This window comes from Mesocricetus auratus, unplaced genomic scaffold (genome assembly GCF_017639785.1).
Source record: "Mesocricetus auratus isolate SY011 unplaced genomic scaffold, BCM_Maur_2.0 Super-Scaffold_100007, whole genome shotgun sequence".
Classification (NCBI taxonomy): Eukaryota; Metazoa; Chordata; class Mammalia; order Rodentia; family Cricetidae; genus Mesocricetus; species Mesocricetus auratus.
Window position 1 is genome coordinate 66,392,330 of NW_024429191.1, and position 26,019 is coordinate 66,418,348.

The 26,019-nt window shown below is 48.0% G+C and overlaps 2 long non-coding RNA genes across 2 annotated transcripts in view; one reads left to right on the forward strand and one right to left on the reverse strand.

Moving 5' to 3' along the window:
• Nucleotides 1-26,019, forward strand: part of LOC121141457 — a 30,322-nt gene that overhangs the window by 426 nt on the left and 3,877 nt on the right. The window lies entirely within an intron of this gene.
• LOC121141458 lies at nt 520-5,108 on the reverse strand. Its single transcript, XR_005878380.1, has 2 exons — nt 4,993-5,108; nt 520-4,127 (listed from the first exon to the last, which is right to left on the reverse strand). It is a non-coding gene; the product is annotated as an uncharacterized LOC121141458 (long non-coding RNA).

Here is a 26,019-nt window from a genome sequence, read left to right on the forward strand (position 1 = left end):
ATGAGAATGGGTGGGTATTTTGCATGAAGGGAAACGAGTTTGAACAGACAGGGTGGGATAGGGCTATGATGACCTTGGCAGCCACACAGAGGGGGTTAGGTTGGGTAGGAAGGCGAGTTGGGAAGCTATGTTGTCATGAAAGCAGCATCAGCTTAACAGAAAGCTTGCCCAGGACTTGGGGGCGAGAGATGGGGAGAAGGGAGGGAAGCTAGCTAGTCCCAGTTACAGATGTGAGTGACCAGGAGACTGGCAGTGTCCTGAAGAGGGGGCCAGTGGGGACGGAAGTGGCACTCTGAGGGAACAGGGCTTTAATTCTGCTTGGGCGGAGGCTATAGCCCAGTGCCCAGGTGGCAGGGATAGGGGTACTTAGGAAACGGACAAAGTCGCTAGCACAGGAATAAGGTTCAGAGGCGGAGAATGAACGAACTACTGGTGGCGGCGGCGGCGGTGGCAGGGCACACGACACCACACAACATAACACGACACCACACAACACCACACGACACAGCACTGGTGGGATCTGGCCAGGGAAGTGTTCTCAGTTAAGGACAGGAAGGAGAAAGGCAACAACAAAAGTTCAGCCAGGGACTGAGGAGAGAGCCAAGTCGGTGAATGCCCTCACCTCTACACAGTCTGCACACATACCCCTGCACATGAGCACACAGCATGCAAGAAACTGAAGGCAGGTCTATCTAATCCATCACTTAGGAGCTGAGGCAGGTGGATTGCTGAAAGTTTGAGCCAGTCTGGTCTTTTTTTTTTTTTTTTTTTTTTTTTTTAAACCACAGCCGTTAAAGCGGGTTGATAAAGTTTTCCCTGAGCTACTACTGGTGCCTGCCTAGCTCCAGAGGACCCAGATGCGGCCCACTGGGAGTCCTTGGGCCTTGTCCATTCTCTTTAGATGTGCTGTGGCCACGCCTGACAGGACACTGGGCTGGGCGGGCACTTTTCCCGAGTCTGTCCTGGCGTGAGGGCATCTGGCACGATGAGGCCCGGAGAGCAGAGAGCAGCTGCTCTGCCTCAGCCAGAGGTGGTTGAGTGAGGGCGGGGCAGGGAGGCGGGAGCTTTCACTTTCTTCATGCTCGGTGCCCTTGAGGTCTGTTCCAGAGGTGGGGCAGGCCCCAGCATCTCCTGCATCACTGCCGGATGGGCTGTGGGCTGCCAGGGTTTCAGTGAGCCACTCGGTGGAGGTCACCTTGCCTGGCAGAGGAAGGGCAGTTGCCCTCCTGTGGAAAAGACAAGAAATGGCTTCCATGTCACTGTCCTAGGGTAGTGCTCAGTGTGGCATGCTGGCCTCTGATTGGATGAGCCGAGCTCCCAAGCAGTCTCTGTGGAGATGGTGCCGGGTGGCCGGCTATTGCTGAGGCGCAGTGGAAGGTTGCTAGGGGCGGGGAAAGGAGACAGAGTGAGGTGTCATGTCCCCTGCACACGTTACCATCGACTGCCATCGCTTCCCTCCGCCGGCGACTGCAGAGGGAGTTTTTGTTGTTGTTTTCGAATTGCTAAACTGACAATCACATGGCATTTCAAGCTTAATTTTGCCCTTGATTGACGCCTTTCCCCAGACTCGAACTTAAACATCAGTCACCTGACCTTCTCACTGCTCGCTTCTTTTAATTAAAAGATGGTTTCAAGCAACAACGAGTAGGGGTCCATTTATTATTTATCAAGCACTTGCCTTCCAGCAGTTAGTGAAAGGTCACTGGCTTCAGCGGATGCTTTGTTTTTGGTGAGCAGCTTAGATGAAAAAGAAAGACCGTCAATCTCGGCTCCCTCCTGTTTGCTTACTGGCAGGACACTGTTTAATAGTCATTGTGGCATTTAGGATCGCAGGCCTCGGAATCATGCAGAAAAGTGCATGTGTGTCCCTTGCCAGAACACGTCTCCAAAAGTAAACATCAGGTTGTGATTATGGTTAATAATGAGATATTGATTGTCTGAAAATGTCACCGCCTGGGAGCAGTGAGCTGCAGCACCACCAGATGGCGCTGCACTCTCGCACTGTTCAACTAGAAAGATCACTTTATTTCCTTGCCTCCGGGTACCTTGTCTTTCAAGGTTGGCAAGTGTCCTTGTGAAATAACGTTCTGGCGGAGGTTTGGGACGCTGAGGTCCTGGGGTGTTATTGGGATGGAGTAGAGATGGGAGGGAACAGGCCACGGGACAAACAACAGAGGCCTGAGGGTGTATGTGAGTGTATACAGGACAGGGTGTGCGTCATTTTTATAGGAGCCTGAGAAGAAGGAGCTAGCGGTGCGGGGCCCTGGAGGAAATGAGCCTTAGGTTAATGCAGACAAGAAACAACATGGAATCGTGATGCCCCCACCAGCCATTTGTTTAAGCCCTTGGCTCTATCAGTCCTGAACCTCCACAGTTACCTCCTCTTTTGTTTGGTTTTCTAAGACAAGGGTCTCGGCTGAGCGTGGTGGCACACATCTTTAATCCCAAGCAGATCTCTGAGGCAGCCTTGCCTACACAGTGAGTTCCAGGACAGCCAGGGCTACGAAGAGAAAACCCTGTTTTGAAAAACAAAACAAAACAAAACCCAAAAAACAAAAACCCAAGGATCTCACTATGTAGTCCTGGCTCCCATACTTGGCTGTTACCATCTCTTTCCAGGACCATATTCATGAATAAATAAACGGTACACTTTTAAGTAAAAAGAAAAAAAGGAATCTGAAAAGTATCTTAGGAGGGTCTCTACTCTTGGAATTTACCCAGTGGTGGGTGGTAGGTTTCATTAAAAACAAACAAGAAATTTATTTTTATTTAGTTACTTCTGGTGGGGCAGGGAGAAGAAGAAGGAGAGGGAAGGGAAGGTAGGGGCAGGAGAGAGAGAGCAATAGGCCAGGTTGGCCTTGAACTCACCATGTAGCTGAGGTTGACCTTGAACTCACAATAACTCCTGCTTCTACCTCCCAAACTGACATGCCTGGCTTGTCTCAGAGTCAGTGGCTCTCCTCTGTGTCTTGTCAGCCCTCCTCATTGGGTACACTCGGGAGAGGTGACAGGGGAGGGCTCTCACCTCCTTCCTCTGTTGTCTAAGCAAAACAACTGGATTCCAAGCCTGATGCTCATGGCTTTGAGCATGTCCCTTAGCCATTTTGAGCCACATCCAACCCCAGCACAGAATTTAGAACCTAACAGACACTTGAAAGGATATGAGTCTCTGCCATTGATTCCAGCACTTGGGAAGCAGAGGCAGTTGGATCTCTGGGAGTTCGAGGCCAGCCTGGTCTACAGAGTGGAGTTCCAGGACAGCCAGGATTATTACACAGAGAAACCCTGTCTCAAAAAACAAAACAACAACAAAAAAAAGTACCTGTGTCAAGTGGATGAACCAATGAACGGCTCCCCATCCTCCTGAGCTTGGAGATGGCAAGGTCAACACTAAGTTCATTTTGAAGTACCCAAGTGGAACTAGATGCTGTCTGCAGTCAAACTTTGTAAACACTCACGCTTCCTGCAACTGCAGAAACAGATGCAAGCAAGGTGCAGAGCCGCACACAGAGCAGCTGTACCCCCAGGGCTGACGAGTGGGAGCGTTCAGCCTGCTGAAGAATTCCCAGGGAGAGGCTGGCTGCTCAGACCCTCTCAGGGTGCTTGGTTTAAACCCCAAGATGCTTCTGTATTCTCTCTTGAATGTTAACTGCCTCCTTAGGAGACCCCTGGGGCTTCACCACCAGCCACCCTGGGCTCTACTGAGTGAGGCCTTTCCATCCTGGCAGCCTGGATGCTGCTCGCCCACGTGGAGTGGATGTCTCCAGTGCCAGGGCTGTAGCTGCCAGCCTGGCCTCTGTGTTCTGTGCCAGTACCAGGTCCTTGGTGGAGGGTTGAGCAGGACCAGGAGTTTGGGGGAGAGTCTTACCCATGGTTAGCTTGTCTCACCCTGGGCAATGCATCAGGGTGTGCCGCCTCCCACCTGACTTAGGGATGTCTGAGATGCCGCTGCTGAATTCTCTGTTGATGCTGAGTCTGTGACCAGCATCTCAGGATGCTGGGGCATGCTCCTGCTTTGCAAACTATTTCTGTATCCCGAGGAAATGTCACTATCCATCTTTTCTTTCACAGAGACCAGTGAGAGAATGCTCGGTCACATCTTAGTTCAAGGAAAACTGGTGCTGCTTCTGAACAAGGGGGAAGATTTATTTGTTATGGTTTTGGTAAATCTGGTGTCTTAGTTACCCAGTTAGCTTCGAGTGTTAAATTCAGTTAATCTACATTTAGGCATAGCTCTGGTGTAATATCCTCAAGCACACAAGAAGAGCGAAGAGTATATAAGCACAACCACATACTTGTGAACACTAGAGGGCTCAAGTTCAGTCCCCATCTCCCATGTTGGACTTCTCACAACTGCTTATAACTCCGTCTTAGGGGATCTGATGTCCTCTTTTGGCCTCCTCTGGCACTGGCACAGACTTGGCATTCACACACACACACAGACACATGCACATAAATAGAAATAAAAATAAAAAATCTGGTGTGGTGGTATACCCCTTTATTCCCAGCACTTGGGAGGCTGAAGCAGGTGGATCTTTGTGAGTTTGAGACCAGCCTGGTCTACCTAGCAAATTCTAGGACAGATAGAGCTACACAGAGAGACCTGGTCTCAAAAAATAAGTAGAGGCTGGAGAGATGGCTCAGTGGCTAAAAAGCACTGGCTGCTCTTCCTGAAGCCCTGAGTTCAATTCCCAGCCCCGACATGGAAGCGCACAACCATTTATAACTATGGTCTCATGTAATTCTCACGGAATCTGATACCCTCTTCTGGTATGCAGATGTACACGCAGACAAAACATCCATGGACGTAAAATACATAAACAAATAAATCTTAAAAAACAAAACAGAACAAAATAAACCTCTATGAAGTGGGTTACTCTTCTCACATGCACAGCTCCTTCTTGGTGTGGAGGTTGCTGTCTAGGATGCTGCAAGGACCATTCCTGTGTCCGTTTCTTTGTGCATTTACAGGAAAACTGAGCCAGGACTCACCTCTTTAGTGAGACTGCTGGACTGGGCAGCCCATCCTTAGCGTTATGAGCAAGGGGATTAGTTCTCCTGCGTGACTGCCAAGGATGTGAGGGCCTGGGGTCCTCACCCACTTCTCCCCACGTCACACGCTACTTTTGCTTAAATCTTGTTTAACCTTTCATCTGCTTTACACCGATGTCCCAATGCCTCCATTTTCATCATACTATGTATTTCTGTAAACACCCATTTCTCCACTTCCTCCCCTATTTCATTTGAGCAAAAGATGCACATAAATAAATTTTTACCAAGGCTCCTTAGAACGAAGAATATGATATAGAGAGGTAAGCCTGCAGACTTTGAATCCTTCAGAATTAAGATAGTCACCACAGAACTAACCCTGGTGAAGTGCTTTTTTTCTACCTCTGGTGTGGTGCTAGGGCTCGAACCCAGATCCTCTGGTGTGGTAGGCCAGTGTTCTACCCAACTGTGCATCCTGTGAGCATGCCAGAGTGCTTTCTGTAGACCAGCGACTCTGCACGCTGTCTTATTCAGGTTTACAGTGTCTCCATGACGCTACACTCAGCACTTGACTCAAGTGAGGCGGTCTCACGCCAGTCTCTGCTTAAGACAATTCTGTGTGGAGGGTGTCCTGGTGATGTGTCCTGGTGATGTGCTTGCCACCAAGCCTGGCAGTCTGAGCTTGACCCAGAGCCCACAAGGTGAAAGGAGAGGACTGACTCCTGAAAGTTTTTCCTCTGACCTCCACATGCGCATCACAGCCCATACTAAATGATAAATGATTTTTAACAATGATTGTGTGAGCCGGGCGGTGGTGGTGCACGCCTTTAATCCCAGCACTCAGGAGGCAGAGAACTCTATGAGTTCAAGGCCAGCCTGGTCTACAGCGTGTGTTCCAGGACAGGCTCCAAAGCTACACAGAGAAACCCTGTCTTGAAAAGCCAAAAAAATAAAAATTAAAAAAAAAATAAAAAATAAGACCCAATTGTGTATGTATGTGTATTATGATGTGTGTGTTTGTGTGTCTATGGTATGTGTGTGTTTATGTGCTATGGGGTGTGTGTGCCTGTGTTGTGTGTATGTGTGTGTGTGTGTGTCTATGATGTATGTGTGTGTCTGTGGTGTGTGTGTCTTTGAGAGGTGTGTGTGTATGTGTTCGTGTGTTTGTGTGTCTTTGAGGGGTATGTGTGTGTGTGTGTCTTTGAGGGGTATGTGTATGTGTTCGTGTGTGTGTGTGTGTGTGTGTGTCTTTGAGAGGTGTGTGTATGTGTATGTGTTCGTGTGTGTGTGTGTGTGTGTGTGTGTCTTTGAGAGGTGTGTGTATGTGTATGTGTTCGTGTGTGTGTGTGTGTGTTTTGAGGGGTGTGTGTGTCTTTGAGAGGTGTGTGTGTGTGTGTCTTTGAGGGGTATGTGTGTGTACATGTACACGGTGGATGTCAATCTTGGCTGTCATTCTTCAGGAGCTGCTCACCTTGTTTTTTAGACGGGTTTCTCACTCAGCCCAAGGCTCACTTATTGGGCCAAGCTGGTCCCTCAGATCCTCCTGTCTCCACATCCCTAGAGGTGGAGGAGAAGCATGTGCCACATGCTCAGCGTGTCTCATGATAAGAGGATGATAGACTCAGATCCTCATGCTTACACAACTAACAGACTGAGCCAGCTCTCCAGCCCCGCAGTCTATGATTTTAACAGAGGGTATTCCTGTTGGGTGGCCCAGGTTGTAGCTTTCACAGTGCTGGGTGGTGGTGAGGGATCCTTGGCATGGACTGCAGAGTGGATGACACTCTTTAGGATCAGGGCATGCAGTGTCCCTGGCCTCCTAGGGAGAGAGAATGTTTAGACATGGCCCAGATGAACCCACTAGACAGGAGGGGCCTTCCCGCTTAGGCTCATGATTTCTCAAGTTTTGAAAGTCCATTGGCAAGAGAGACTTCCCGTCTGTATAAACATTGCTTCAGAAAGGGAGAGCCCAGTGTGGGCCCACACTCTCGACACCAGCGATGTCAGGACACGGAGTGGGCTGCTGCCCGTCACTTCCTCCCTGGCCACCGCAGACTTATTGAGCAATATATTACGAGTGCGCCTCACTCTGATGATGTGTTATGGATAAATCATTAAGGAGGCAGCCCACCGCAGTGATGTATTGGTGTAATAGATCATCAGACTGAAGCCTGCTCCCGACATACGGGCTGGCTCAAAGGGTGGTGTCATTCAGGGAAGAATTAACCCAGCAGCCAAGCTGGCTTAATTACAGGATAAAAGGTTCATGAAGGCTAGGCTGAAGTCTACCCCACCAGCATTTTGATTCTTGATGTAAAAATATAATTGGGTTTCCTGAGAGAACTTGTGATTATTTTCAAACAGCCTTCTGCTTTATCACAACAGCACAACTTGCCGTTTGACTGCAGGGGTGCTTTCTATGGAAGGTAGGGGGATGGGTTTGGGGGTGTCTTTGGGCCTCGCTTTGGGCCCTCTGAATTATTTTCCTTTCTAATTGTAGGCCACAGAATGAGTTATGGGAGATAACATCCAGGAGGTCTGTCTTCCAGGCCTTCAAAATAATGACCATTGGAATTGAATGACTCATCCAGCTCAACACTACCCAAGGCAGTGAATCTCAACTAGTCAAGGTTGTCCAAAAGTGTGCTCATGAGGGCGAGGGGGCTTCCCTCCGTATCTGAGGACGTAATTGTTGTAGCTACTGTCCCATAACAGTACACAGGTACCTAACATCATGCTGAAAGCTTTCCATATATTGTTGAATCGAATTTAACTGACACCACACTGGGAGACAGGTATTACTAACTACTGTTATTCTCAGTTGCCAGAATCAGCCCAGAGCTGGCCTTCTGGCTCCAACCTGGCGTAAACCAGGAGTGGTGGTGCACACTTGTGATTCTACATGTAGGGAGTAGAAGCAGGAGGACCAGAAGTTCAGGTTCATCCTTGGCTACAGTGGATTTTGAGGACAGGCTAAGCTACATGAGAACCTGTCTCAACAACAAAGATAAGTGGGAAAGTAGTGCTTTTCAGAAATAGGGTCTCCCTGGAGAGATGGCTCAGAGGTTAAGAAGCAGGTTCTCCCGACAGGTGTTGGTGGTGCACGCTTTTAATCCCAGCACTCCGGAGGCAGAGGAAGGTAGATCTCTGTGAGTTCGAGGCCAGCCTGGTCTACAGAGCGAGTTCCAGGACAGGCTCCAAGGCTACACAGAGAAACCCTGTCTCAAAAAACAACAACAACAAAAGAAACAGGTTCCCTCATTCTACAGACCAGGCTGGCCTTGAACTCACAGAGATCCTCCTGCATGGGAACTTTAATTTTGTCTCAAGACACATTGACCAAACACTAGGGGCTCCTAGGTACCTAATAAGACTCCCAGTTTTAGTTCAGTGATTGTTACAGTTTGACACCATAGTTAAATAAGAACTCAGTCTTTATTGTTTATTTAAATATTGTCTTTATCATTTATTTATGTGTGTGTACATGCTCATGTGGGTGCCCACGAACCAGGAAAGAGCTGGATACGATTATCCCCTGGAGCTGTAGGCAAACTCCCACCCTCTGGAAGGGCAACAAGTGCTTTTATCTGCTGATCCATCTCTCCAGCCCCCGTTTATTTACTTTTTAAGACAAGCTCTCACATAGCTTACACTGTCCTTGGGGTCACTATGTAGCTGAGGTTGACCTTGAACTCATGATAACTCCTGTCTTCTGAAGTTCTAGAGTTATAGGTGTGACCTGCTATGCATGACTTGTTTTGTATTTTCAAAAAGGGTCCCACACTGTGGCTAGGGATATTCCAAAATTCACTACATGCTAAAGCCCATCTGACTTCAAATTCCTATTGATCCTTGTGCCTCCATCTCCTCAGGGCTGGGGTTACAGGCATGTACCACCTCCCCCTACAAGGACACAGACTATGTTCACCAGGTCGGATTGGGGTTCCAGCGTTTTGTAATCATGGAAAGAAGACTTAGCTTCTGCATGCCTCGCTTTGCTGGGATTTCGGTTATGTGCCACCGTGCCCATACAGGGACAGGAATAAGACCGAGGGTTTTATTCATGCTGCACACGCACTCTATCAACTGAGGGAGCCCCTAGCTCCAAATGCTAGGTTCTTAGTGTCCAGGCTCCACTGATCCTTGCAGCCTCTCAAAGCAGGAGCAGAGCTGGACCATCCCACAGAGGATGCAAAGCCGTGAAACTCACTTCGTAGACCAGGCTGGCCTCAGACTTACAGAGATCCTCATTCCTCTGCCTTCAGAGTGCCGGGATTAAAAGTATACACCACCATGCCTGGCTCCTTTATTTTTGAAACACGGCTATCACACAGAGCAACCCTGGTCTAAAAGAAAAACAACAACAACAAAACCACATGAGGGTTTTAGAACCATCCTAAAGCTTGGTGTGCCAGCACACGCTGACAATTCAATGCTCTCATGATGAGATAGAAGATAGAGACAGAATTCCCGGAAGTTCCAGGGCCAGCTAGCCTGGAACAAGCAACAGGTGCAAACAGCAAGGGACTGTGTCTCAAATAAGGCAACAAGCAAGGACCTCTACCGAGGTTGTCCTCTGACCTCACATGCTTGCTGAGGCACATGTACACACACACCCATATACACGAATGTACACACATGCAGGCACCCAGAGTTTTTGTTTGTTTCTTTTAGAGAAGAAGAGTTATAGAGATGACTGAGTGGATCCAGGTTTGGTTTCTACTACCCTTGTGGTGGCTCACAGCTGTCTGTAACCCCAGTTCCAGGGGTTTGACATCCTCCTCTTCCAGACTTGGCAGGCAGGAGGCACAGACAAACATGCTGGCAAAATATGTGTACAAATAAAATACTTTCAAAAGCATAAGAACTTAGCATTCTGTCAACACATGAGACATGTCACTGTGACCACAGCTTCTTGGGACAGCATGACTGCATCCAGGTGAAACTGGCATTTGTATTTTGCTGGTTTTCAAATTTAAGGTTATGCAAAATGATGTTTCCTGTTTGTAGTTGGTCAGAAAGATGGCTCAGTGGGCAGAGGTGCTTGCTGCCAAGCCTGAGAAACTGAATTTGGTCCTGGAGACCTACATGGTTTCAAACGACAGAGCTGACTCCCACATGTTGTCCTCTGACCTGCATGTTTGTCCATGGCATGTGAGCTCCCACATACATGCACTTATTCACACCCACACACATACTAAACAAGATATAATAAATTAAAAAACCCTGCTGGATGGTGGCGATGCATGACTTTAACCCTAGTACTCAGGAGGCAGAGACAGACAGATCTCTGTAAGTTTGAGACCAGTCTGGTCTACAGAGCCAGTTCAGGACAGCCAGGGCTACACAGAGAAACTCAGTCTTGAAAAAAACAACTAACCAAGCAACCAACCAAAGTTAGTGAGACTTGACTCCTGGGGGCTGACTGGCACTGCACAGTATGGGCATTTACAGTGAGTCTTGTGATAAAAACCACTTACTCTGGCCTCTAAAATCAAGGCCATCTCCTTGTGAAGGACAGCAATTTGGGTGAGATAAGATGGATAATCCTGTATCATAGAATTTATTAAAGATGTCCAGATTAAAAATTGGGTTGTCTGTCCATCAATCAACCTGTTTTCTCCATTTTCCTGTCATTTGCTAAAAATACTCTTGCATATTCCTGAGTCCCCCATGGACCTCATGAATGCTAGTAGCACTTCCCTTCACTTGGAAGGACAAGTTTTGGTTACATCACTTCCCAGAGGTCCCTGGATTTGCCCTTGTTTTACAAAGGCTTTACGGTAATTTTCTGAAGTTCTCCCCAGTCCTGTGGGTTTGAGGGTACATGAATATCTCTGGCCAATGAAGTGTGGGATCGGTTGCCTTTTCCTGCTTCTGGGTAACTTCCATAATCTGCAGTGGGAGAGCACAGACTAGGAATAACATGTTAAGGCTCCACTTTCGGACAAGTGCATGGGCAAATGTGGGGGTGTCCCTTGAGTCAAGGGACTGAATCAGCATTGTTCGAAATTTTTGCTCTTTTGTCTTTTGGGGGGCCTACCACCCAGCTCCCACATAAATTACACACAGAGTCTTAACTATTTCTGAATGCCCGGACTTGGCTTGTTTCCAGCTAGCTTTTCTTATCTTAAATTAACATGGCTACCTTTTCCCTCTGGTCTTTTACCTTTCTTATTTCTGTATAGCTTACTTTCCTTCTTACTCCTTGACTGGCTGGCTGGGTGGCCCCTGATGTCCTCCTCTCCTTGTTCTCCCTGTTGCTTTTCTCCTTCCTTTTATGTTTTCTGCTTGCCGGCCCCAACTATCCTTGCTCCCGCCTCGCTCTTGGACCTTTCAGCTCTTTATTGGGACCACTAGGTGTTTTAGACAGGCAAAGCAACACAGCTTCACAGAGTTAAACAAATGCAGCAGAAACAAAAGTCACACACCTGAAAACAATATTCTACCACAAGCCAGCATCCTTTGGGTTTTCATATACATTGACCTGAGTTTGGAGATGCCTGAAGGTGAGTTTCCTGGAAACAGACCCTGAGCTGGAGAGCGACAGGCAGGCTGTGAGACGTGTGTCAGGAGATACACACAGAGGGGGAGTCAGGCAGCAGGCTCCAGCAGAGGAGATGCTGCCTGCGGTGACCTCAAAGGGAGCTCTGGAGCCGGGACAGCCCTGCAGAGGTGTCTAAAGTAAGGGTGCTGGACCTTTGCCTCCCTCCTGCCTAGACCCATCAGGCAGTTACCAACCAGCTGTTTCACCCCGTAGGAAGAGACGCCGTTTAGGTAAAGCAGGGAGATGAGGCTTTGCGCCATCAGCAGCTCAGATTCTCAGTGGTGGAGGGCGGGGTGAGGCTGCCTTGAAGACAAAATAGACGGACAGTATCCCCGACAGCCCACCCTTCCAGCTGCCCAGACTTCCTTATTCTCACAGCGAGTGTGTACCATCTTTATTGGCACCTCTAGAGCGGCAGTTGATTTCGCTTCCCTGATGAGACATGTGGCATCAGGGTTCCACTGATGTTCACTATAGTTCTTTCTCTAGCACCTGTGCCAGGGTCATCTTGTCCCTGCTGGCCTGAGTGGCTTGTCATGATGGGCGCCTCCCTCTCTTGTTCCCGAGAGTATGGATATCTGGTACTAGTTCTTCACAGGTCTTGGATAGTGTTGGTTGAAACTGGGAATAGGAGCACAGGAAACGGCACAGTTGAGCCACCCGGGAACCAGGAACGCTCTTCCGTCTTCAGTGGAATGTCAGCAGCCCTGGCTCACACTCACGTAATGATCTACGGGCTTAGCTTGGCCTCTTTCCTCCTCCATCAACTGCCCAGAAGACCCCCTCATCTACACATGAGTGAGAACTAAGGAGGAAGGCCAGGGACACCACCACTGTGTCATGAGGGAGCCAGGGCTACTATTCCTGTAGCCTCCTTGTGTTGGCCCTGACTGTCCCATGCCCGTCTGAAGGCCAGTGGTGGGGCTTGACTGCCCTTGTGGTTCAGTGGATCAGACAATGGATCAGTACATGATGGGCAGCTCCAGCTGGTCATTGGTTCTCAGCACTCGGAAGTTTTCATCGATACCAGTGCCTGGCTGCATGTTGGTAGTGACTTTTCAGTTCATATACGATTCTTCCTGCAGATGGCATGCCTTGGTTGGGAGCCCTAGACATCTGTAATATTCTTCTATCGGGCTCACTGCAAGCCCCGCGTGGGACCCCTTTCCCAGCCCCGGTTCCTGGAGCCTCCTGAGCCGGACAGCCTAAGAGGCAGGGCTGGTCTGCCCCAGCTCCAGCCTGCTGCGGAGCACTTCCTGCTCTGAGCGCACGCAAAGCCAAGCCGGCAGTCTCCTCGCGAGTGGATTATAGCGGTGTACCAAAGCATAGTCTACAGTGCCAACAGAACTTGCCACAGCCTACTAACATCACACTTTTATTTCTTTAAAACACTTCTAAAATTCGAATTAAAATAGAATTCTAGCCACAGAGAAGGGTTAGAGACTCAGTGGTCTTTTGGCATGCAGGCAGTAGAAAGGAGATCAAGTCAAGTATGCAGGGAGTACAGGCAAGGCCTTTCACTGTGGCCAGACTTCCTGCAAGGCCCGAGTTCAGTTTAAGAAGCTGGGCTCTCGGCTGATAAGGGAGCTTACCTTCAGGGGGATGACAAGATTCTGATCTCTGCGATCCACACCGTGGAGAGAAGCAACTGCTGTGACTTCTCCACTGACAGCCACATGCACACTAATAAATAATAAATAATAAGTAAATAAATAAATAAGTAAATAACACCAGTCAGCCTAGCACTTGAGAAACTGAGGCAGGAGGATCATGAGTTCAAGGCCAGACATTAAGGGGCTTCACTCCTGAGCAGAAGGGGTCAGAATTAACTGAAGAGGGGCCAGGATGCTCTCTGAACACAGAGGTGGCTGGTGTTGGCTTGCCGGGGTGGGTTAGCCAGTGGCTTTCCTCTGAAGGGTTTCAGGCGCTCAAGAGCGTGGGTGGGGTCGAAGCTGCCGCACTCAGGCTTCTGCAGTTGCTCCAGGAGTGCAAAAGCAACAAGTGCTTCAACTGGACTAAACCTGACATAGGTCAAGGCAGTGACGGGATGACTCCTGCTGTAGTCACCTATGGAACTTCTGGAGGCCCAAGCAATACTAAAGGGGGGTGGTTTATTCTTTTTTATTTTTGTTTGTTTATTGCTGCTAAAAAGTCAAACACCTTTCCCAAGCTTCCACTTACACTAAGATGGCCTGACCTGAGGTCATTTCCGGATGGGTTTTGTGTTATGGGAAATAAGCCAAAGGAAGTCGTCTGAGCTATGGAAACGGTTGTGACAACATCAAAGATATACTTCAATTCTGACCCCTCTGGACAGTGGGAGTGAGGGGGCAGCCTGGAAGTGACAGGTGTCACTGCAAAGATAAACAGGTTACAAAAGGAAGACCACACACCATCTTGGGAGAACAGGTAGTGACTGGAAGGCCAGAGAAACAACTTTTGGCCAGTAAGGATCAGAGTTGGAGCCAAACAAGAATGCGAATCAGGAGCTCAGTAGACAGCAAGCTGAGTAGAATGAGCTGGGGGGTGGGGCAGGAGCCCTCCCCTTCCATCCTGAGTGATAGTCCTGACCTGGGTGGTCTACGACACAGCTTCCGGTACTGGTGCAGCAGCCACTAAAGCTGCGTTCCGCCTCTTATCCAAACAACAACCTTTTTATTTTTTAAATCAAGGTCTCACTCTATAGCTCTGTCTAGCCTTGGATCAACCTGTGTAGACAAGGCTGGCCTCAAATTCACAGAGATCTGCCTGCCCCCTGCCTCTGAAGTGCTGGGATTAAAGGCATCCATGATAATGACAGCTCACACAGTCTTAACCTGTTGTTTCCGAGTTAATGCTTACAAATAAGGCGATTCTAACCATCCTAATACAACATCTATTTTCTATTTTTCAGTGGGGAGCAGAAACAGAGGGCTCCACCTCTGAGCTGTATTCCCTAGCTTCAGTTTTATTATTTATTGACACTGAGACAGGATTTCATTATGTAGCCTGGGTTTGGCTTTGGACTTGCAGAGATTATTGTTAGGTGTCTTCCCGTATTTCCACTTCATTAAAAAGATGTATTTAAAAAGGTTTATCTATCTTCATGTGTGTGAATATTTTACACGTGTGCCTGGTATCTGAGGAGGCCGGGAGAGGTCATCAGATCCCCTGGAAATGGAGTAACAGATGGCTGTGAGCTGCCATGTGGGTGCTGGAAACCAAACCTGGATTCTCTACAAGAGCATCAAGTTTTCCTAACCTCTGAGCCATCTCTCCAGTCTACTCCTTCTTTAAAATATTAAATATGTCAGGTGGTAGCTGCAGTGTGTGCTTGTAATGCCGGCACTTGGGAGGCAGAGGATCTCTGTGAGTTCGAGGCCAGCCTGGTCTACAGAACGAGTTCCAGTACAGACAGAACACAGAGAAACTCTGTCTCGAAAAAACAGAAAACAAACAAACAAACAAAAACCTTAAATATACTTACATAATTTCTTCCTTCGTTCTTCCTCCCCCTTCCCTGTCTGATCACTTTCTCCAAGTTCGTGGCCTCCTCCTCTTTATCCATTGTTGTTGCACATACATAGTGTCTGCATGTATATGTTTCTAGAGCTGACCACCCAGTATTGGATAATCAATCACCAAGGGGCTCGTCCCTGGGGAAGACTAATTCTCACTCTCTCAGTAGTTGTCAATTGCTTGTAGCTCTTCGCCTAGGGGTGGATCCCCATGAGATATCCCCCCCACCCATGTAGGGATGTCAACTGTTGTTGGAATTGTTTAGACCATGCTTAGGCAGCCATGTTGTTGAGATGTCATGGATGTAGCTTCCCTGTCAGGGCCAGAAGACACAATGTCACAGCGGACTTCCTGTTCCTATGGCTCTTACGATCTTTTTGCCCCCTCCTCTGAGATGTTCCTGGAGCCTTGGATGCCCGGCTTGTGCTGGGGTAGATGGCAATTAGTGCTGCCCACGTTTGCATACGTGTGGGGCATTCCCAAAGAAAAAACGACTCCCTTCCCCAGCGGCAGCTAGCTACCAGTAGGTGGTCAGGTCAGCGCATGCATACGTGTGGGGCATTCCCAAAGAAAAAACAACTCCCTTCCCCAGTGGCAGCTAGCTACCAGTAGGTGGTCAGGTCAGCGCATGCATACGTGTGGGGCATTCCCAAAGAAAAAACGACTCCCTTCCCCAGCGGCAGCTAGCTACCAGTAGATCCTCAGGTCAACGCATCCTTGTGACCCCTCCTAGATCCTGACTGGAATGTGACTGGTTTGATCTTGTACTGCTTTGAGTTCACGTGTACAGCGGCCATGCTTTATCCAGAAGACATTTCACAGCATCTCTCCCAACCTCCAGCTTTCACACACACACACACACACACACACACACACACACACACACACACACACACACGCCTTCTTCTTCTGTGCTTCCTGAGGCAGTGACAAAGATGTTTAGGGCTGACGTTAAGTTCCTCTCTCTTCTTAAATAAGATGTGAGACCATCCACAGAACATTCTAGAATGAGGGCCTGCACACACAGTGTGGGTCCTGTTTCTCCAGCTGGCTTTCTCCATTGCCTCCCAAGCTCTGTGGGCAGGACCAGACACAGCCAGGAAGCCGTTTTCACCACAGCTCCCCAACCCTTCCTCACCACCTTGCAGCTCAGCCCCCAGGGTGCTCCCTGGGACCAGCCTTCGCTCAGACCCATCTCCTCTCACCACAGGCCTCTCCACAACCCACTCAGATATGCACTAATGCCATTATCTTCCCGAAATTAAAATCAAGCCTCAACCTATAATGTTTCACGGAGCGGGAATTGGGGTTATATATCCCTGCGTTGAGCCGTATTCTATTTCAGTCATAGCATTTAATTATGATTGGTATGTTAGTGCCCACCGGAGCATAACAAATTGTCATTATGTTATTCTGCTGAGTCTAATTTAATTGGCAAGTTGTCACAAAAGCAATTATCCATCATTTATTTTGTTGCCATAACCACATCTCGAAGAGCACCTGCTGTCTGCAAGGAGAAATGCGCCACAGTCTCTCAGCCCTGGATCCAGGCCACTTATCTGACACAAAGACATTGCTTCCCCTCTGATTTAAAAATATGTTCTTCATTTCCTGCTGCGGTCTCATGGATCCTCTTGGGGAAGGTGGGGGGGAGTCTCAAAGTGCCAAAGGAAATTCATGGGCTGTGAAGTCGCCTGGGGCCTCACAGGGAGGCCGGAGGCCTGTGGCGCTGTCAGGGTGTGGGTGGGAGGCAGGGGAAGGAAGCCCTTCTCAGGCGCTGGAAGCGTCCAGGCTCTGGCTGGGTCATGGTCCACTCTGTTTTGGCAGCCACTTCAGGGGTAGTTTATGATACTGGTTGCTCTGTCTTCCTTGGGCACACCTGCCCTGTGCTCACTCCCTGGGGGAACAGTACCTGGCCATTTCCTAGAAGGAAAAGTTGAGGCCCTCAGAACCGAAGGCCTCAAGTCACAAGGGAAGTCTGAGGTTAGGGCCAAGAACTGGTAAAGATCTCCGGATTCCAGGAACCTTTCCATTCTTCTGATCAGACACACGCCAGTAAAACCTGGTGAGAGACAGACCTGCCCGAGTCCCCGACGGTTCGGGGACTCTCTTCTCCACAGTGCTCGGTTTCCTCAGCCCTATTTGATACGGTCATGTCGAGCTGAGAAGGGGTGGAAAGGAAAGGGAGGGAGGAAAAAGGCCAGGGGACGGTCGTTAGAGTTCATGCATGGTAGATCCGGGCACAGTGATGGCCAAGCCCCCCGAAGCTTCCAGCTCCTTCCAGACCCCGCTATCCCCTCTCCCCTGGGCCACCTCTCCTGCTCTTGATGCTGTCTTCTCCTACCCAAGCACAGCAAGGCTCCTGAGAGACGACGAGGGGAGCCAAGCTGTCACACGGATGTTTCCTTTTTCCCAGAAACTGGGAAGACAGTCCTCAGGGAGAGCGAAGCCTTAGGTTGGTTTCTTCTCTGTGGATTAGAAGCAGGTAAAAACAAGTCAGCCATCTTGTTCTCACTTCTGGAATGCTCTTATTAGCCCAGTCAACAAGGGACTCATTAAAAACAAAAGCCCCAAACAAACAAGAAGCCCAAACTCCAACTAAAAAAGATAGAAACAAACAAAAAGAAACCACAGCCGCAAAGGAAAAGGGACGGGGGAGTCAGTTCTTTAAATAAACCATCTTTTCCCTTTGGGTCAGTCACAGCAATTCCCAGGCTGTTTAGGAACACTAGAAAATTACTGCCTTCCTCAACACAGGCCGACCATCTCTTGCAGCTCTTAAAAAGAAAACAAATCCTGCCAGGCAGTGGTGGCACACGCCTCCCAGCACTTGGAAGGCAGAGGCAGGTGGATTTCTGTGAGTTTGAGGCCAGCCTGGTCTACAGAGGGAATTACAGGACAGACACCAATTCAATACAGAGAAACCCTGTCTTGAGAAAAAGTGAAAAGAAAACAAAGTCACTGATAAAATTAACCAGGGGTGTGTCTCGCTCCTCCCTCCACCAGTATCATCCCTAGGGAATCTTCAGGCACCCATGAAGTTAGTTGTGCTTCCCAGCACGGTGCTCAGGACCGCTCTTTCTTGAGGGATGCCTCCCTCAAGTCTGATAGGTTAGAACTTTAGAGTTTATAGGGAGTAGGAGCAAGTTCAGGGCTCAGGGAGGGACTGTGCATGCGCACCTCCGAGGGCCGGGTTGTGTCAGGGGGTGAGACTTGCTTGCATGCATCACCAGTGAACGTGTTAAATGGGCTCAGGCTCTGCAAAAATATGTTGGCTAAGTGAGTGAAGAACCATAAAAAAGCACGCGTCATTCTTGACCCAGGAATCCCACTTGCATAAGCAAATTGCTTCAAGCATAGAAGAGAGGCTTGTCCTCTGGCTTTATTTATATAGCCAGAGCAAAGGGTGTAAAGAGCAGTACAGAGCTGCAAGGCTGTTGAGACTACGTAATTTGTTAAGCAGCATGGCTCAAGCACTTCAGTAACTAGAACCAGGGTACGCGTGGCTGTAAATACATCTGAGACCTGCAGACATAGAAGTCCCTACGACGCTACCATACAAACACTCTTGTAAACAAATTGCCTTCAAGGCTCGGAAGGTAGCTTGGTGGTAGAGCACTTGCCTGACTCACATGGACAACATCTTGGTTTCCTATCCTAAGCACCACAAAAATAAATGACTTGCAATTTAGCGGTTTGAACAACTTACACGTGTTATCTTAACAGTTCTGTAGGTTAGATGTGAGAAGGGTTCTCACTGGACTAAAACCAAGAGGGTGGCAGGTCCATATCTCTTCTGAATATCCTAAGAGATAATCAGTTTCCTTGCCTTTTCCAATTTCTAGCATTCCTCGGCTTATGGCCTCCTTCCTCCATCCAAATCCAGTGATGGCAAGCCAGAGTTTCCTCACACACACCCCTCGGGCCTTCTTCTGTAGTCACATTTCCCTTTGACTCCCCCGTTCACCCTTTCAGCATCTACAGATAATCCAGCTGCCTGTTTTAAGGTCAGTGGAGAGGCATCCTTACTTCCATCTGCCTTGTGGTACCTTGAGCTCACAGGGACACGAATGGGAGATGGAGAGGCTGGAGATACATTGTTCTTCCAACCGTACTCCAACCCGGAGGCCCACTCCAACCCGGAGGCCCACCGTCTAGAGAGAAAGACACATAGCTTTGTCTTCACAGTGTGTAACAGAGGGCCACAGTCAGCAGGCTGCAGCAGGGAAGCGGCAGCTCGCACATTTGTCTGTACATGACCTGGCAGTTTTATACTAGTAGCCAGATGCCGTCCAGCTTGGCTTTGCTCCTTATCCCAACACAGTCTCTGCTCTGGTCACTTTGACTGCTGTTCCATGTCCTTCTGTGATCTTTCCCAGTCCCCCTCTGTCCCTAAATTGCGCTCTCTCTCTCTCTCTCTCTCTCTCTCTCTCTCTCTCTCTCTCTCTCTCTCTCTCTCTCTCTCTCTCTCTCTCTCTCTCTCTTTTACTTTCTATCCTCTACCCTCCAAGGTCCAGGTTGCTACATCTTCTGGGACTATTCCTGGGACTCTACACACCCAACCCTGGATGTCCATAGCACTGAATTCTACTTAAGTGCAATTGCTTTCATGATCTACAGTCTCAGTCTTAGTGCCTTCCGATGCCATAGCTAGTTTTCAGTCTCTGATGTCAGGCACCGTGGGTTATAATTGTCACGTCCACAATGTCAATCATAGTATTACTAAAGTTTACATCAATAAAAATGTTCTGTAGAGTGTCTAGAGAGATGGCCAGCAGTCAAGAGCAGGCATTGCTTTCTCTTACAGAGGACTCAGAGTGCGCAGCTGCCTGTAACCCCAGCTCCAGAGGATCCAATGCCCTCTTCTGGCCATTACGGTCACCTGCACCGATATGCAGGCACACACACATACTTAAAAAGAAAACAAATTTTTTATAAAAAATATATAGTATACAATGTGTTAAGGCAGTAGATCTTGGGTTAAGTGTTCTTACTTGAAGGAGGAGGAGGTGTCACAGGTGCTGTCACCCACATTGGTTTTCACAGCCTGCTCTCTCAGCACAAACCCCCTGCTCTTGTCGTAAGAGCCTCTTCCCTGTTCCTAAGTGACCACTTGCCTTTCCCAGTTGGACATCTTTGCCCATTCAGTTGGAAAAAATAATAGTCAAAACTGACATCCACCAGTCACGCTGACAGGAAAGGGACAAAAATGATCAAGCCTCACTAAGACAAAAGACTAACAACAATCCATTTGACAGGCAAAGCAGCAGGTCCCTAATATGTAACGTGCAACGCAAAAGCTTTAAAAAGACAGACAGAAGACATGGAAACACATTTTACAGATGAGTGGATACAAGTGGCCAATAAGCGTGTGAAAGACACGCAGTCAGGGAAACAGAAAGCAAAACAACAATTAACACTAGTCTCACTTATCAGAGGGAAAAATAAAGCCAGAAGACAGATAGCATACGTGTTGAGCAGTAAGTGAGTAAGCAGGACTCTTACATACTGCCCATGCAGATGTAGGGTGCTCTCACATCTGGGAAAGCAGTCTCAAGGTGATAACCAGAATGAAACGACACTTTTTAAAGAGCAGACTTATTATTTTTAGTTTTAAAATTGTACGTATGTATGTATTCACGTGTGGGTATGTGCATATGTGTGTTGGTGCCAGAGGCAGATCCCCTGGAGCTGGAGTTACAGGTGGTAGTGAGCCGCCCAATATGGATGTCATGAACCAAACCTGGGTTCTCTGCGAGCACAGAAAGTGTTATTAGCCACTGAACCATGACTCCAGTCCCTGAGAACACCTTTTACCTCCAAACATGAAATATGTGAATGTATCCTATAAAAATAATGACATTAATATGCAGTTATCACATGTGCACATGTGTGAATGTGCACACACACAACATTGTTTATTTCAGAGCTGTCCCCGACATTGGAAAGGGGCTGTCTGCATTGTTCATTAAAAGGGAAATGGTAGCATGAGCCCCACTTAGGTGAAAGTGACCCCTGAAGTCACCAACTTTGAAGGGGGATCTTTGGAAGCCATGCAGCAAGGTGTCACCTAGGTGCAGTCTCTGACACTGCTGAGCCTACTGACATGAGGGAATCGCAAGTGTCCTCAAGTACCTGTCAGAGCAGTGTCACAGGACTTAAACAAGGAGGCTGCGATCGAATTACAGACTATAGGCACCGTAGGCTGCTGTGGAGGCACTGGAGAGAGAGTTAGGGTCGCTCTGGCCTAGAGGAGTCACCAGCATGATGCCATGCGTCAAAGGTGAAAGTCTGTGTGCTGCAGCATTTGAGAGGGAGACCCATACAGGGATGGCTGTGTCCCAGTAAGTGATCTTGGGAAACCAGGAAGACAGGTTGAGGCAGGAGGATTGCTATCTGGGGTTAGAGAGTATGATTCTATTCTTTCCCCTCTTTTTCTTTTCTTTTCTGTACCCCCCCCCCCACCAGACAGGATTTCTCTGTTTAACAGTCCAAGCTGTCCTGGAACTCACTTTGTAGACCAGGCTGGCCTTGAACTCACAGAGATCTGCCTGCCTCTGCCTCCCAGAGGCAGATTAAAGATGTGAGACACCACTGCCTTGCTTTAGAGTATGGTCCTATTTCAACATAACACACCATACAACATAACATAAAAAAATAACAGCATAACATAATAACAATCTAGAAGGCTGTAGACTCCAGACGCTCACAGGGCCAATGAGAAATGACTTGGACTGATGCACTAGAAGACACAAACTTGTAAAGCCTTTACTGGGAGCTGTCGAGATGACTGGATGGGAGGGCTTGCTGCTGAGCCAGATAACCTGAGGTTAATGCCTATAACTCATGTGGCAGGAAGGGAAAGCTAGCTCTCTGAAGTTGTTCTCTGATTTCCACACACACACACACACACACACACAAATAATTGAAAAAGCTGGGCAGCAGTAGCACATTCCTTTAATCTCAGGAGGCAGAGACAGGCTGATCTCTGTGAGTATGAGGCCTGCCTGGTCTACAAATTGAGTTCCAGACAGCTAGAGCTGCTACACAGAGGAACCCTGTCTCAAAAAACAAAAACAAACAAACAAAAAGTTAAGAAAAACCACCCAGCAATAAAAAATAAACCGTTGCTGGACATGATGTCATAATTTTTTAATCCCAGCACTCAGGTGGTAAAGTACGAGGCTCTCTTTGAGTTCAAGGACAGTTTGGTCCACGCAGGAAGTTCCAAGCCAACCATGGCTACATAGTGAGCCCTGTCTCAAAACAAACAAACAAACAAGTAACAAAACCCCCTGATTTGGGCCTGTCAGATAGTTTAGTGTGTAAAACACTTGGTATACATACAGGCTTGAGGACCTGAGTTTGGAACCCCTGAACCCATGTAAAGTCAGACACAGTAGTGCACATCTGTAGTCCTACACAGTTTAGACATGTGCAGGTGACACAGGCACACCTGCTCTCACACATGCACAGAGTAAAGAATGCTGCATTCTTTGACTTGTTATAATGACCATGTACTACATCTGTCAATAAAAATATTAATAACTTGAGGAGAAAGGACCAGGACAGAGTTCATCGAGGTCTTTGTGTTAAGAAGGGAACGAGTGAGTTCCTGTGCAGGTTCCTGCACTCCAGCCTGTTTGTCCCTCGCTTGAGCTAATTAAGCAAGAGTGACATGGCTTTCATTTCCTTGGTTAAATGGGTTCAGATCCTGGGATTAAAGCAGAGTTATTTACATATGGAGTGACCCTTCCTTTATTCCCATGGCCTCTCATAATAAATTAATTAAGAGTCAGTCGGTGGCAGCCCGCCTTCCCAGGATGCTTTTCCTTTGGTGCACATTGTCTGAACCCATGTAGTTAGTTAGCATCTTTGCACATGGGTAGCGGGTGAGCCCGTTAGCTCCAGGACATCCAGAGAACATTTGAGCCCTTTTCCCAGTCTCCCTAGTGAGAAAACCCCTGCCCGTCCGTTACTGGGGAAAGAGAATACCCATCGTTCTGTCTCCCAGCTTCACATTTCTCAGTCACACTGGGGAAACCCTTTCTTGTGAGCCCCAGCTACTCTGGAGGTCACAGTCCCATGGTCACCATGGCAACTCCCTTCAGGGTATAGCCAAGGGGGCTGAGAGGAAAAAAAAAAGAGTCGGAGACTTAACAGGGGGCCTCAGGAGAAAACCCACTTTCACAGAGGAGTTTGAAAGTCTCAGTTATTGGGTTGGTACCCAAGCTCCTGCTTTATATGGGTTGTGTTATTTCTGGAAATTTGCTTTAGGTCAATTTTTTTTAGGTAAAATCTCTTAATTTTATTTTAAACACTCAAGTGAGGCTCTCTGTGTGAAGAACCCCGTTGGGAATTCTTTTGTAAAGTGAATAAAAGCCCTTAGGATTCGTTAAGTGCAAGAGCGGATGTTCCAATGTGAAGTTGTTTTGAAGTTCAGCATCTATGTTTGGGGGAATTATGAGGTAAAAGACAGTTTAAAAGTGTGGGTGGTCACTAGAGAGGTTGTATTCTAGCTGACGTTAGAGGTAGCCTACAGAGTCTGTATTAAACTTGGGGTCTGCCAAAACAGCCCAGGCCATGACAGAACCTGTGATGCTAGCCCTCTGGAGGCAGAGGGAGGAGGGTCATCACAAGTTCCAGGCCAGCCTGAGCTACACAGTGAGTTGAAGACCAGCCTGAGCTACACAGTGAGTTCCAGACCAGTCCAAGCTATCCAGTTAATTCCAGGGGGTCATAACAAGATCCTGAACCTATAAGTACAACTTCAGCCCAGGAGATTCAGGGCAACAGATCTTCAGGATGGAGAAACAGAAGAGGGAGAAAAACGAGGGTTTCCTATCCCAGACAGCACGAACTCTGGGGAGCTGGAGCACAGACACACCAGAGTTTACAACCCTGAGTCCTGCAAAGGAGTTGGGCTTTTTCTAGTCTCCTGCTCACCTTTGCTTGGCTCTAGTCAGTCAAGGGAAAGTGTAATATCCCCAGGGGAAAGCAGCTTTAGTGCCCAGAGGCTGTGTTCTGAAAACCATCCCAGAAGCCCTAGCGAGCACACAGAGGCATGGCAGGCTGGAGAGAGGGAGCCAGAGTCCAAAGGGATTTTAGTGACATCATCACAGATGCCAAATGTGGTGAACAAACAGCTCTGCATGGGCCTTTCAGAAGGGTTAGGGGAGTGAGATGGTCAACACACTTAGGTAGATGCAAGTTGGTTGAACAGGATAGTTGATGAGCTTGCCATTACTCCAGGCCTGGCATGTGAGAGACACCAGATAAATATCTATGAACAATTGCTTGGCTTCACTGACTGGCTACACTGTCACCAACCCTAAATTTGCATTTCATAGTTTCAGTATTCATCCATTTGTCTTAAGACCAATCACCTTTGTAAAGAATCCACTGAGACTTGATTCAAATGAATACACTTGAACATTTATCAAGAAAGGGAAGACCCTGCCTGGATATGTGTGGATTTTCAAGAACTAATTTTGTTTTGCTTAATACGGTAGACTTGGGTTGGAGAGATGGCTCGCCAGTTAAGTACACTTGTTGCTCTTGCAGAGGACCAAGACTCAGTTCCTAGCACCCATGTGGCATCTCAGAACCACACATAATTCCAGTTCCAGGGGATCCAATGGCCTTTGCTGACTTTCACAGGTGTCAGGCACACATGTGGTGCATATACATACATGCAGGGAAAACACTCACACACATAAAAAAGATCTTTAAAAAATGGTAGACTTGTGATGCTTGTAAAAGACTTTAAGACTAGGATATGGTTCTGTGTAGGACACTTTGATAGGTTGCACGAGGCCCTAGACTCAGTTCCCAGTTCAACTTTCTCCCCAAAGACAGATGTTATCACACATACGCACGCATGCACGCATGCACACATGAGTAGGGAGGCATGATTTCAATGTGGTCTGGCTGTCCTGGAACTCCCTTTGTAAACCAGCTAGCCTTGAGTGCAGAGATTCGTCCGCCTCTGCCTCTCAAGTGCTACGATTAAAGGCATGCATTTTCACATCTGGCAGATTTATATATTTTTAAATTACAATGAGTTATTTACTTATGTGTATGTGTGTGTGTGTGTGTGTGTGTGTGTGTGTGTGTGTGAACTTGTAATGGACAAAACAATGTAGTGTTTGAGATTTGCTTGTGAATAATTGGTGGAGAAGGAGGAGATGGTCAGCTGCGTGTTGGTAATTATTGCAATTATTGGAAGCCTTGGAAGAAGAATGCCAGGGTTTATTACCCGCTGCAATGCTTCCCTATAAAACATTAGTCCCGCTGGGCCTGGCAGCACCTGGGAGGCAAAGACAGATGGATATATAGATGGTCAGTCAGGGATACATAGTGAACCACTGTTTATCAGTTACTCTTCTGTTACTATGATAAAACACCATGACCAAGACAACTTAAAGGAGGAAGGGTTTACTTGGGTTTACAGTTCTCGGAAGGAGGGATGGGATCCATCATGGCTGGGAGCAGCCGGCAACAGACACAAACAGGAGCAGAGAGCTGAGAGCTCAACAGGGAAGCAGAGAGAAGGAACTGCTAGCAGCTTGAGGCTCCACACTCTCACGTCCTCCTCCGGGGACTGCTTCCTGTGCTAGGCCACACCTCCTCCGCCTCCTCAGACAGCACCACCAAATGGGGGCCAAGTGTAGGGACATTTCTCATTCAAACCCCTATACACTGTCTCAAGAAATAAAAAAATAACAATAGCTAGGAAAAATCTCTTTCAAACCAGTATGCATTGTCTCAAGAAACCAAACAGCAACAGTAACTAGGAAAAAAATCCATCTCTGATTGGCCAAACAAATAAAGGCAGGGCAAATCAGATGGACCAAAGACCCAGAACCTCCCAGGAAGTCCCGTGGACACTGTCAAACCAGAGGCATCACTGAAAAAAATTAGTGTTCTTGAGAGTACCCCTCCCATTTGCCATCTAATGCAGTCGTGAGCTAGTCCCTTGAAGT